Consider the following 14,496-nt stretch of genomic DNA (forward strand, 5'->3'; position numbering starts at 1 on the left):
AATTAATTTTTCTGGTCTTTTTTACATTGTGGCATGAGTATGAGCACTGGGTACTGTGAAACCAGAGATCTATAGGTATGTCATTGATTTGGAAGGTAGGATGGGAGGATCACACACTGAGAACCCAATGTGGAGAAGGCAGTTCCAGAGATGTGTGGTTTCGAGACCCTCCCCCCCCCCCCCCCCGCCCCCAAGGAGGAGTTTCTCTAGGTGCCTCCAGGACCCAGTGTTGCTGATGCTGGATATGCGGGTCTCTGCTGTAGCCATGCTCCTGAGTAAAGTGGGCATTAGATTTGCCTATAAAGTCTCCAGACCTGGTTCTGCATCCTCCCAGAGAGGCTAAAATCTACTGAGTGTGCCTAATACCTTCTTTTCTGTTTCGGTCAATTCGTTCTTTTGGATGCCTACTTAAGAACCACCATTGACTGCAATCATGTGTTGAAGAAATGAGAGGATCAAGTCTCCTGATCAAGGTTGAAGGCTCTGGTTTCGAAAGATTCTCTCCTGTCCTCGTTTGCCTGCAGGTTCTGCAAGATTTCCCACTCTCCTTTATAAGAAGGAACCCCAGAGCTCCTGGATGTGCCTAAAGAACTTTGCATAAGAAAAGGCAAAGGGAAATTGGTTAGTGGGTGACAAGCTGAGGAGACAAGCCCTGCCTGTTTACTAAAAGTGATTTCTCACCAAATGGATAGGACGAAGAGAAAGCCAGTAACCACTGTTTGGGGCTCATTTTGAAATCATTTTGCAAGCGGTAGTGTTCACTCATCCTTGGCTTCTCATCGATGTTACCGAGAATGTGCAACGTCTGACTCATCAGCAATACTCATAGGCACTTTTCCCAATACAGTTGGAAATCACAAAATCACAGTGAAAAACAACCCTCCCGATTATCCCTTTTGAGGAATTCAAGTGAATAATAGCAGCTTACCCTAGGTCACAGACTTCTCATTCCCGGGGTCCAGGAGAGTTGCTCATTCTAAATTATGAGGAAATCATAGAGAAAAAAATTGAGAAAGACTTTGACTGAAATTTAAGGATATGCTTCTTAATATTAGTTTTAATTATTCATTGTTTCTAAATAGATTTCTCTCAAGAGAACACTGAAAAGATTTAATAAATCTGAATGGCAAATGTAGGTTATATCTTTTTAGTGGGTTGCTTTCTCCTTGGGTTCCAAGCTCACCGGGATGTTTAGCTCAAGCCTCAGGTATTATTTGCCTGAGGCTACAAAAAGAAAAAGTGCTGTCTCTCACTCATCACATTTGACCAGTCTCACCTTCGGTACCATTTTCGAGAAGCAGTATACACTGTGGTAAAATTACCTTTTGTGTAAGGTATCTCCAAAACTGATGTCCATTTATGAATGAGAAATACTTATTTCTTATTCTTCATAAACATATTACATCTTCATCACTCTATTGTGAACAGTCTCATTATTTTGTCTCCGCTTTCTTGTCCCTCTATCCTGATTGTTAGCTGTGGGTGCTGGTCTTGCTGATTAACTGCCGTAGGTGCATGCACACCTGTGCTACACTCTTACGAGGATCAGGGCAAGGAGAGAGAAGGTGTTTTATATGCTTGTGAATAACCCAATGCTGGATCCTCGTGTGTGTGTGGGGGAAGCTTGTCTCCAAAGCATACTTTCCCTCCTTTTATGACGTATTCCCAATGAATTACTTTGTTTACTAATAGATTGTTAATTTATTGGCTAATTAAAAGGTTGCTAGAGATCGAACATTTGTGTCCTCCATTCATTTTCCAAAATTCAGTCCTAACTCCAATGTGATGGGATTAGGAGGTGGGACTTTGGGATGTATTAGGTCATGAGGGTAAAGCCACCATACCACATAAAATAGGCCTCAGAAGGTTCCTTGCCTCTTGTGCCATGTGCAGACACAATGATGAGATGACTATTTATGAACCAGGAAGGATTTTCATAAGAACTTGAACCTCCAGAACTGTAAGAAATAAATTTGTTATTTCTAATCCACCCCTTATTTTTGTTGTAGCAGTTTGAATAGACTAAGGGAGAAGCAGAAGAAGGTGCTTTGGAAGTTGGCCTCATGGATTAGCAGAGGTTGTAAGAAGCAGTACATTTGAGCTTAGCTTTGAAAGTTAAGGAGGCTTTCAAACGAAGGAGGAGGCCATATTTGGATGAGCAGAGGAAGCAGAAATATTAATGAACTCTTGCAGAACTTTATAGCTGTATAGAGTTTTTATATAGAGCAGGATATGGGAAAGTTATAAGGAACCATTCACAGAAGCTCCATGCTCCCTATGGTCTCCTTACTTCTTAGCTCAGAGTCTGCATTCCATAACCACTTGTTGACTGAATCATGCTTTCTGTGGGGGGCTGGACTTTATTGTGAGGGCAAGGAGGAGCTTTGAAAGTATTTTTTCAAAGATTTATTTATTTATGCATACAAAAACTGGGGTGTAGGCCAGAGGTGTGGGAGAGTGAGAGGATTCATCAGAGACAGAGTGGGGAGCAGAACAGGCAGTCTACTGAAATATCCTGCTGAGGGGAGCAGCGGATGTGATAGAAGAGGTCTGCTGTGCCATGTCGCTCAGCTCCCTGGCCAGGCATTGAACTCATGCCACAGTAGCTGGTGATAGCTTGACAGCAATGAGACTTAACCCCTGCATCACTAGGAGAGGCCCTTTGAAAATTTTTATTGAAAGTTATGAAAAACATTTTGGGAGATTTATTTAACACAAACAATATTGAAGTATTTTTTGCCCTTTCACTACATCTCCTCCCCTACCTTTTCAAGTCCTGCAACTGCTTCTGAATTTGTAATCTGTATTTCAGTGATGGTTGGTTTCACACCTGTCATCCCTTAGAACTATGTGCTGTCATTGACTTTTGTTGATAAGCTACTGTTCCAATTTTTTTTTTTTTAATCCAAAGGTTAGAAACTCCTTGAAGATGAATTTTGGAGAAGCTCCTCTACATAGGAAAGGCAACCTAATGTTCTTGACGAATGTCTGGGCTCACTTATGCTGACAATCATGGGCTGGACACTTTAAGCTCAAAAAGATAGGACAGCAGGAAGTAGAACATAATTTCTCTTCCTGCTCTACGGTCAATCAGATAAGACACACACAGATAAGAATACCCAGTGTGGCTTGGAGCACTGATGAGATTGTGTAGCCTAGAGAGTTATAAATTTTAGTTGAAGTTTAGAAAGGTTTTGATGACAGATAAACTTTATAAACACAATTTACACTTGGGACATTTTCCCTCTTAATCTCCACTTTGATTTGGCAAGCAGATCTTTCTATAAGAACTGCAGCTCTTATGTCAAACCAATCAACAGAGAGATGAATTGAGTTACAAGCCACAGGGATTTATTTGATTAAGGTTTGGTTTAGGTATCAAATGCTAAAATTGTTTCTCAAGTTACTTTAGTCAGAATTTCCTATCTCAAGTTATATTGTTGCAAAATTTTAAATATACAAATCTTGTAGTATAATCCATAGCAATAATCATTGATTTTACCTTGTCATGTGAACAAGGTTTGAAACTAAAATCTGATTGTGTTAAAAATAATATTTAGGGGCCTCCTTGGTGGCGCAAAGGGTTAAGATACAACCTATGAAGCTATCCACAGCCACTGCAGCATGAGTTCAATCCCCTGCCAGGGAGGTGACCCACATGGCAGAGCAGACCTCTCCTGACTTGCCCGCTGCTCCTCTCAGCAATGGATTTCAGTCAATCTGCCTGTTCTGTTCCCCACTCTTGCCTCTCACCCTCCACACCTCTGGCCTGTACCCCAGTTCTTGTATGCATAAATAAATGAATCTTTAAAAAAATAGCATTTATATGAAGCTTAGCAAATTACTAAGCAGTGTCACATATAGTTTTTGTTTTGCTTTGTTTTGTATTTTGCAATTACGCTGGTTGATGATCTCAATTTTAAAGGTGAAGAAACAGACTCAGAGAGGTTAAGTGACTTACCCACCAAGATAATCCAGCCTATTTTTATTTTGGACAGAATCTGTACTCTAACACAGACATTTGTATCCTATATTCCTGTTCATCAATTTGTGGTTCGTTTCATCAATGGGAAATTGTTTAGACTAATTAATAGAACAAATAGATTTTGATTTCTCTGCTCTGTGAAAGATAATACTATGTATACAGGAAAAGAAAAGTCATAAGGGAAAATATAAAAAGAACGGTGAATGAAAAGGACAAAAGGGAGAGAACAACTTGCAAAACAGATGGTGACTTTTAAATAGCGGGTGGTTGTCTAGTCTTTCCCACTTGACTTTGCTATATGACACAGTGGGCCACCCTCCCTCAAGCCATTCTCACTGGGCAGACATCACTAAATTGATTAGCTGATACTTTTCATTTGCAGGCCAATATGTTGAAAATCATCAGTGTTGGATGCTTTTACCGTTATTTTAGAGATGAAACATGATGATGGGTGAAATTATTGGTTAATTGGAGTGGTTCTAGAACCATCCTCCACTATGCAAATAGCCCCAGAACAACCCTCAGAAGCTCCTGGGACTCCATTGGTGGGCTGTCTAGGAGACTATGCTGAGTGGTGTATCTAGTCTCTCCAATTCCCTTTCAGTTCTCATCTTATGCCTGTATGAAGGCGAACATTGTTTTTACAGGTACACCAAAAGTGAACATGTTTTTGTTTTCCTGAATAAAAGATCAACTGGAGGCACAAGGGAAGGCACTGCACTATGAAGCTGTCCGCAGCCACTGCAGCATGAGTTTGATCCCTGGCAGGCCAGGGAGCTACCCACACAGTGCAGCAGACCTCTCCTGTCTCGCCCACTGCTCCCCTCAGCAGTGTATTTCAGTCTGCCTGCCTGTTCTGTTCCCCACTCTGTCTCTGGTGAATCCTCTCACCCTCCCGCACATCTGGCCTGTACCCCAGTTCTTACATGCATAAATAAATAAATCTTAAAAAAAAAGAAAAGAAATGGAAATACCAGGCACGTTTGGGTGCTAGTTGTCAGGCAGACTGGGCACCAACCCTATTCCGCCTCTAACCAAGTAGTCTGCCTCCAACTACTTAGCTCAACTTAACTTTTCTTTTCTTTTTTTTTTTTATAAATTTTATTGTTATATTCCCCATACAATTGCAGCCCCCCATTCTGACCCCAATCCCTCCCCTCCCGCCACCCACCTCCCAAAAAGTGTCTCTGGTTCATAGTTTTTTGTTGATTTTGATTTTCACTTTCTTATAGTTATTCATTTTCCTGGTCCCTTATTTAAGTTTTCTAGATTCCTGCTATGAGTGAGACCATCCGGTATTTTTCTTTTTCTTTTTGGCTTATTTCGCTGAGCATGATCCCTTCCAGCGCCATCCATGTTGCTGCAAATTGCATGTGTTTATCTTTTTTGAATGCTGAGTAATATTCCATGGTGTATATGTACCACATCTTCTTGATCCAGTCATCTATTTTTGGGCATTTGGGCTGTTTCCAAAGCTTAGCTATTGTAAACAGTGCTGCTATAAACATAGGGGTGCAGGTGTTCTTTGGAATTGATGTTTCTGTGTCCTTTGGGTAAATACCTAGGAGTGGAATTGCTGGGTCATATGGAAGCTCTATGTTTAGTAGGTCCAGAAATCTCCACACAGCTCTCCACAGTGGTTGGACCAGTTTGCACTCCCACCAACAGTGCAGAAGAGTTCCTTTTTCTCCACACCCTCAACTTAACTTTTCTAACTCTGCTTTTTCAACCAAAGAATGGGATGACGCTCCTTCATTAAACTAAACTAAGCAGAAGTTCAATCTAATATTTTTATTTTTATTTTTTTAAAGATTTATTTATTTATACAAGAACCAGAGGGTGCAGGAGGGTGAGAGAATTCACCAGAGACAGCAGGGAACAGAATAGGCAGACTGACTGAAATACACTGCTGAGGGGAGCAGTGGGTGAGACAGGAGAGGTCTGCTGCGCCACGTGGGTATCTCCCCGGCCGGCTGGGATTGAACCTGCACTGCAGAGGCTGTGAACAGCTTCACAGCGCTGCGCTCAACCTGCTGTGCCACCAGGGAAGCCCCTCAATCTAATTTTAAAAGATGATTGTGGACCCTGAGTATCTTTTCTCTATGCCCCATGAGATAGCATATTAAGCCAGAGCAGGAATATGGGCGAACTGATACAAAGTGTCAGGAACAAGCCCACATTGGGAGAAAGGCTTGGAAAGGAACTTGAGCCTCTTGAATAATAATTTTCTGGCCTTGAACCTCTTCATTTATAAAATGAAGTCATGGCACTGGTTCTTAACAGTGATTCGAGTTCTAAAAGATGTTAATTTTTTGATGTTCCATTACCTTGTATTTGTGTGCAATGACAGTCTTCTAGGAAGCCTTGAAAGTTGTGTTTTGCAAATACATCTAGGAAGATAAAAATATTTCTGTAAGCACATAGGAACACACATAAGCGGAGTTTCTCATGTAGATAAAGGCTGAAAACTCAAATGTCAGGCTTCATGGACCAAACATTTATTACTTAGAAAATCCAGTGTTCCATGACTCAAAAATTATTGGCATAACTGAATTTATAGTTATATAGTTATTTCCTAAAATCCCTTATTTTAATTTAGTATCTATTTTCATCTTGACTATTGTATGCTTCTGATATATCACTATATAGCACTGATATTATATGCTTCTTTTCAAGACAATTGCAGAAGGACTTGCCCATGACAAGATAGCATGTTTATTGCAGAGTTTTCTTCTATTTATCAGTGAAAGAAGGCATTCTATATTCTATTTTTGGTAGTAAGCATCTCTGCCTCCCTGTGGCCCTCCTCCCAAGCCTCCTGCCCCCCACTGGACTACAGTGACAAGAAGATGATTAATGAGTGTGCGCCCCGTTATTGCCAGCAGGAATCCAATCCAGGCATGGGGGAAGCCTAAATAATTGAAGGGAAGAGGTATCTGTGGTTACATTAGTTATAAGAGGTCAGAGAAACTTTAGTCCTGGGCTTTCTGCCCAATTGAGAGGATTGTTTACACATTTCGAGTGTGGTTTGCTTTGCTAATTGGTAAGCAACCCTTATATCTCAGTGTCATAGCATAGGTCTCCCAGTCAGGTTAGAGAGGGAGGCTCACAGAATCACATACTCTCCTCATTACTAAGACCTTTCCTGACAACAGTTGCAATAGAGGTTTTACCTAATGGGGTGATAAATGACCGCATTCCAGATGGTATCATATCTCATCTATCACCAGTTTCAAAGTGGACTGCCAGGCAATAAGATTTAAAACTATGAATAGGCCTATACTTGGATTTCCTTAGGATCTTCACATCTTTTTAGTGGTTAGTGGAACTGGGGTAGTGGTGAAGGGACGTAGGAGAAAGGAGCACTTTTAACAGAGTCTATCTACTCAAATTACATGAAACCCAAAACAGATTGAACTGCAGTCTCGAAAGAGTGGAGACAGATTAATTTGTGCAAAGGCAGCCTGAGAGGAAGAGGCAAAGCTGTGATGACTGACAATGGAGGTGGGTATTGGAAAGCCTGAAAGGCCCTACTTTCCAATAGCTGCGTGCACCCTGCTCTATGTGTGAGGTATTCTTAGCTACTTGGACATGTGGATAATGACCCTGTCTTCAACAGCAACTTGAAATATGAAAGAGATTGCTTATACACACACACACACACACACGCACGCACAGACTATATGGAGCAAGGAGCTGTGGTAGGGATATAAAATTGGTTGGTGCTGGGTTAAAAAAAAAAATGAAACCAAAGATATCATTTAAAGCAGAACAAATGCAACTGAGGACAAGGCAGTGTATTACTGGCTGAACATCAAGGGAATATGATACCATAAAGATCAGCAAAATTATGGATATTTCTTTTGAAACAGATCTTTAAATAGTCCTCAGTCTGATACCACCGTTTAAGGAGGAAGTATGAAGGGAATTTTGTCATTTTTGTAATTTAGAAATTTATATTCTGTTCTTAATAATTTTAGGGAAAATATTCATCTTATTTACAATACATAAAAATAGAAATTATATAAGAGGTTAAGAATTCAAGAACATTTAATAAGGATCAAGCTCTCATGTAATTTCGAGTTACAGCAAAGACACAAAATGGTCTGAAATGAATTCAGTGAAGTCAGAAATTTTAAAACGTTGTTTTAAGCTTGAGATTATGAGTCTTAACAGTTTTATTCTATTTATTTATTTATTTTTAAAAGATTTATTTATTTATTTATATAAGCACTGGGTACAGTCAGAAGCACAGGAGGGTGAGAGAATTCACCAGGGCCAGACCTGGGAGCAGAGCAGGCAGACTGACGAAACACACTGATGAGGGGACCAGTGGACTGCAGGAGAGGTCTGCGCACCATGTGGGACCCTCGCCGGTGACCGGAGATCGAACCGGTGCTGCAGACTGCGGGCAGCTTCGCAGCCCAGCGCTCAACCACTGAGCTACCAGAGGAGGCCCACAGTTTCATTTTAAAACCAGAATTCATTTTAAGATGCAAGAATTTTATAAATATATTTGAGAAATGAATATATCTCATGCCTATTTCTAATTTTTTGTTTTATATCCTTTGTTACAATATTTCAAAAATCCAAACAAGTCAACAGAAAAGGAGTAACATAGACTGTGCATACTGTGTGACTTGGAAAGTTTGCTTTTATTTGTATTTTAATATCAAGAGATTTTAAATTCTTGATTCAGCTTCAATAAATAGAGGTTGATGTTTATAAATATAAAGTAGAAATGAGAACAATTCATTTACCTACAACCTTCCCATTTTTGTCTGTTAATATATTTAAAGTAAAAGGCGTTTTTAGATGTTTTCACTTCACTTGCTTATTGCAGACCTAGCTGACAACCATATCTAATATATCTAAAAAGATGGGGTTCATCACTATGACCAAACCAACTGATATGTTCCCAAATAGAGAACAACACTCTACTTAGTCATAGATTAAAATTGTCATCATAGTGTGGAACCAAGCTTAGCCGAGGTTTCGCCATTTTGTATATCCTCCACCTTGCTATGTTAGTCCTTGTCCAGCCGCATTCCGGAGATAGTTTCAGCAGTCACAACCCTCACTCCACTTGGTGACGAAAAAGCAGACCACCCCAGCCACCAATGAGGGCAGTCCTGTCCATAAATGGGACAGCATCTCTAACCGTCCAATCAGTTTGAAACTGTAACCACGCACCAAAATGCCTTTGTAGTAGCCAATGAGTAATTGCCAGCTTCTTCCAAAGTTCGTGCCACTCGCGACCCTATAAGATACCACTGCTTCCTCTGTTCGGGGCTCTCGACCTCTGCCGTTGCATCAGTGCGTGTCGAGGGCCCGGTCTCGAGCCCGTAATAAACTCCCTTTTGCATTTGCATCAGCTGTCTTTGGATTCTTGGAGGCTATGCTCGCCGAGTCTGCTGATCTTGGGCACAACACATAGAAAAGGATTTGGAAGCCTTTTCTTCTGAGAGCTGTTGAACTCAGCCTATACACAACACTGAAGCATGCAAAATCCTTGTATTCAAGGCAAATAATCCTTAAAGTGGAAATTAGCAGTTAATCTACAAAGTGTATAATTTGTTCTCTAAAGTTGGGTTTATTCTGGCCTAATGAGTTTAACTCAATCTTTCCCCTAAAATCGAGAATTCTTGTTCTTTCTGTCACAAGATTCAATTATAAACCAAAAAGAAAATGTTGGGCTTATTGCTGCTAGAACTTTATTTTGAGTTCTGTAATATCCTGAATTTTACCCAATACGTCTTTAGCAAGTTTCTCTTCCTTAGGCCTTGTGAACAAAACATATATCCCTCTGTGGGTAATGCAGTTGTAAACAGAGAATGTTTGGGAGACAATATGTCTAAATTCAAATCTTTCCTCATCTATTATAGTTAAGAGAATTGTGAAAATTTTCTGCATGTTGGAAAGACCTCATTGCTAGTGGAAGTGTGAACTAGTACAAGCACTTTGAGAAGCAGTTTGATATTATCTCATAAAATTGAGTATTTGCATTCTCTACAATCCAGTGATAGCTTACTGATGTATACTAACAGACGTGTGCAATAATGTTCATATATTTCATCCATGTTCTGCAAATGTGCCTTAAGATTTTAGAAGGGCAAATACTGAACATGTTTTTTACTAAGGCTTCTCCCAACCTAAATATCCATGACAGACATCACTAATTGATGCTAACAGTCTTTCCTGCAGAGTCCAGGCTGAGCTTCACAATTCTTTTCAACTCAGCTCCACAGGCAGCCACCAATAATCAATGGAATCTTGAGAAGATACTTTTTTGCTTTCCTGGCCTTAGGATGGGGGTGGGTGGCGGTGGGGTGACATTGGGACTGAGTGTACCTGGTTCTTTTAAATGGTTTTGAATGTAAGTAATGATAAGCAGATTTCCAGAGACCTATCTTCTTCCTCTTTGTCTGTCATGTCATCCTGAAAACAGGCTTCTTTTCACTGACACTTGTATTTTCACTAACAGTTAACTTTTCCCTTACACTCTTAAGAACCGAATTATATATGGTTTGGGGATGAAAAACTATGTTCTCATCTCTCAAGAGTTTTTAACTTCTTGTCCAAATGTTCAGATTTACTTTGCCTTTGTAATTCTTATTGATCCATTATACAGTGCAGCTATTTTCAACTGTCATTCAATTGTTTTATGACATTTTCTTTTTGGATTATTGATACTACCTTTCTGTAGATTGCTTTGGCCTCTTTTTTTATATGGCAATCAATTGCAAACAAGTCTAAGAGAATTCAGGGATCGGTTATACTGCATTAACATTTCATGGATCTACACGTGGAAACTCAAGATGGGAGGAGAAATTGCCAAATCTATAATTTCCTTTTTCCCAAATGTTGATATGTTATCCTGAGTCACAGCATATATTGCCGTTCTTTCTAGCAAATAAGTTTAGAAGGAGACGTACTGAGTCACTGAGCAATAATTTTAAATTACTAGAACAAGGGAACAAGAAAAAGTATGGCTTCACATATAATGTAAGAATTTTCCCATGACTAACGGGTGTGGGTTTTAGTGTTTGGATTTAAGAGACCCTGGTTAGAGAGGTGTCTGAGGAACAGTGTAGGTGGCCAACTTAGATAAAAGATATCTTCCTGAAGAAGGAAAGAAAACCCTCACACCTTTTGATTAACTGTCACTGAGGCAAATTCCTCAACAAAATTTTCTTTCAATTAAAAGAAGCAAGCTTAATGCTTGGGAGGCAAATTGAATTAAACTGACGCTCTTACAGGAAGAGGTCATCTATATATCATCCTCAGAATAATTCATGGGCAGCATATGTTTTCAGTAGGGTCTGGATCCAAACCTTAAATTGAATGAACTGATATTGTTAGGGGGAAAAGGATGTCCCAAAGCAAATTCCATATAGGCTTTGTGGACTCCACCCCCACCCCAGGCCAAAGCCAAAGACACTGGGAACTCCAAATCCCATCACCACCAAAGGGAAGGTGGCTGGGACCTGAGGGTGGGGTTAAGCAGCCAGGTGGATACAAAAGGCAGACACGTGGGCTTTGGGGTTCCCCATTTTTGGCTCTCCGCCAGCTCGGAGCGTCTGGCCAGCTCTGAGAGTGACTTTGGGTTTCCAGGTCGTCGGTTCGGGTAGGACGCATTAAAGACTTTATTTCCCTATTTTCTCCCTGAGTTGTATATTTTCCTTATTTCTTTTTCTCTTGTAAATAAACCTTTTATTAACCCTTTTGCGTGTGTCTGTAGTAGAGTATTCATAAGTCCCTTTAAAGCACGCGGGTGAGGACCCACAGCCAGGAACCCGTTTAATATCGGGGTTGCTCTATAACAATATGGGGGAAAAGATGCCAATTAGAAAGACTTTTTTTTTTTTTTTTTGAGAGGCCTGCCCTTTGCTTGTAGGAACTTGTATCATGTTCCCCAACACAGCGTCTTTATTTTTAAGTTGGATAAGGTATTTGACAATGAGGTTCACACACTTTGCAAAACTCTCTATTGGCCCTAAAAGCTGGGGAAAAGAGAAAGGCAGACTCCACGCCCAAGCTCAAGTGTATAAAGTTCTAAGAATTGCAGAGCTCAAGGACTCTGAAAGTTAAGGTTCCTTTACCAGTTTCAGATAGAAAAATATTTGAAATGCTTGTGAAAATGAGTCTCTCTCATCCCTTGTTGCCCAAGCTAGTAGACCCATAATACTTAATTTTAGTAATACTGTAAAGGTACAAAGTGAATTCTGACTGGTGAGAAACTACAAGAGGAAGTGCTAATAGCTCATTTTCACAAGTGCTGAAATAGAGGTACATAAATTTAAATTACTATTCCAAAGTTACCACAATAGTATTGGGTCATAACCCGGGATTCCTAACTGTTACACAAGGTCTACCTGACTTAATGTCCAATCTGTCAATCTTTTCTCTCCAATCTTTCCCCATAATAGGTAGTTTTGCATGCTGGCTAGTAGCATCCAGCTTGCCATTCCAATGCTTTCTTTTTCCTTTCTCTAGCAGTGTGATTAATGACATTGTCTCTGATATTCTGTTGCAATAGATTCCTCATCGATAAGATTGGGCTAATATTAATACCTACTACAAATAATTGCTGGGAAGACTAATAGGTAACTACAGGAAAATACTTGGCATATAGTAAGACCCTCAACACAGTGGAGATAGTATAATCTACCCCTGTATCTTCTTATGTGAAGAATTTCTTTCAGATTTATGTAACAATGTTCTATGTTTCTTCTCAAAGTGGGGTATAGCTCTTGGGTGCTCTGCTTCCTGAACTTATATGGAAGCTAAGTTATTATGGCCCACACCAATGTTTAGCAAAATGAAATGAAATGAAATTTTAATAAAATTAAATTAAATGAGTATGAAGATTATTCCCAATTTCTTTCAAATATCAAGCATAAACAACTAAACAAATACTTCTTGCTTGATATATACATGAGGAATTTTTGGAAGGTTAAGAAAATCTACTTAAGTGAATGCATTTTGGAAACTATAAAGGATTATATATGCATAAAGCAAGATTATACTTTTTTGTTCATGTGTTTTATTGCCTAGTTCTTTAGCATATGCATATATATGAAATATGTATGCAGTCAAATGCTGTACCACTGAGTTATACACTCCTATATGAGCTAAGTATGAGATTAATCTCATATATATCATCTTCTTAACTGGAACTTCAAATTCATCAAATGTTGGGATTATGCTTACAGCTGCCATCCATCTATGGGGGAAAACATCATAGTGAAGAGCTATTTTATGCAGAAATTTTAACAGCTGGGGACCTAAGACTTCATTTCATATCTTGGTTTCACTGGTTTTCATAGTGTTACCAAGGCAAGTTGCTCAAGTTATCAGACTTCTCTGAGTCTCAGTTTCCTTATCTATAAAATGGATATAACACCATACTCAAAATTTCTGTAAAGATTTATCGTGATTAGACACTTGTCTGATAGGAGTCACTTAGAAAATACTAGCTTTCTTATCTTTCTTACTTTTGTGAAACTTGGGGGAAAACATCTCAAAACTATTATCTGGATGTATTGCATCTGCATATAATGTACTGTTTATTCACTGCATTTAAGTGTCAATAACTTCTCAGCAAATGTTGTACTACTGAATTATTGCTGTTATGTTGAGCCCATATTTAATGGATGACAGTAGACTTTATTTTACCATGTTGGTTTCACAGAACTGAAGGGCTTTTTATATTCCAGGTGTAAAAATCAAGGAAATGTGTCCCTTGTGATTAATAACATGTGGTTATTAGCAAATCCAGACCCCAACTTGAGGTCTTATTTGTAGATATTACAGGTGAGAGCTCTTGAGCCATTACAAATTCCATGAGTCATCTGGTCAATTCCTTTATTGATAATGCTAAATTACCCTGCATAATGAGGCATCTGTTCAGAATAAGAATACCATTCTGATAGTGTCTGAATGTTTGACCACCTCTCCATGTCTAGACAGAGGCAGTTAGGAAGCATTAACACACAGTAAGCCAAAACTTGCCTGAAATCTAATTCAGCAAATGTTATTTTCACATGCTATAATTGATTATTCAGTCTCCCCTTACTGGGTTATGCATTTCCATTGGTGCCTCTGATTCCATTTCCCCCCTCCCCTGTGGGCACTTCAATTCTGAATGGTTGGCATTGGCTTATTCATTTATTTATTTATTACCTAATTCTTGAGTTGGAACAGTGTTGACTGAAAAACCAGCTCCTTCCCTATTTTGCTTCACTTAAGTTTGAAATTCCTGACATTCAAAGCTCATCTCTCCATTAGTATTTATGATGCTGCTTTCCCCTCTGTCAGAATGCTCTCATGGTGCTGGTGCTGTAGGTGTGGGTAGGGAAAGAGCTCTGTTCATGACATAAGACTGAGACTCATAGTTGATGATCTGAGTTTGACTTTACAAAAGACTTAGCAAAGCTTTCCCATGATTGTGCCTCAGCCAGTGTTCCTCAAATATCACTAGAATCAACAGAGGTTTCTCAGGGACAGAT

The sequence above is a fragment of the Talpa europaea genome (genome assembly GCF_964194135.1).
Source record: "Talpa europaea genome assembly, chromosome: 5".
Taxonomy (NCBI): domain Eukaryota; kingdom Metazoa; phylum Chordata; class Mammalia; order Eulipotyphla; family Talpidae; genus Talpa; species Talpa europaea.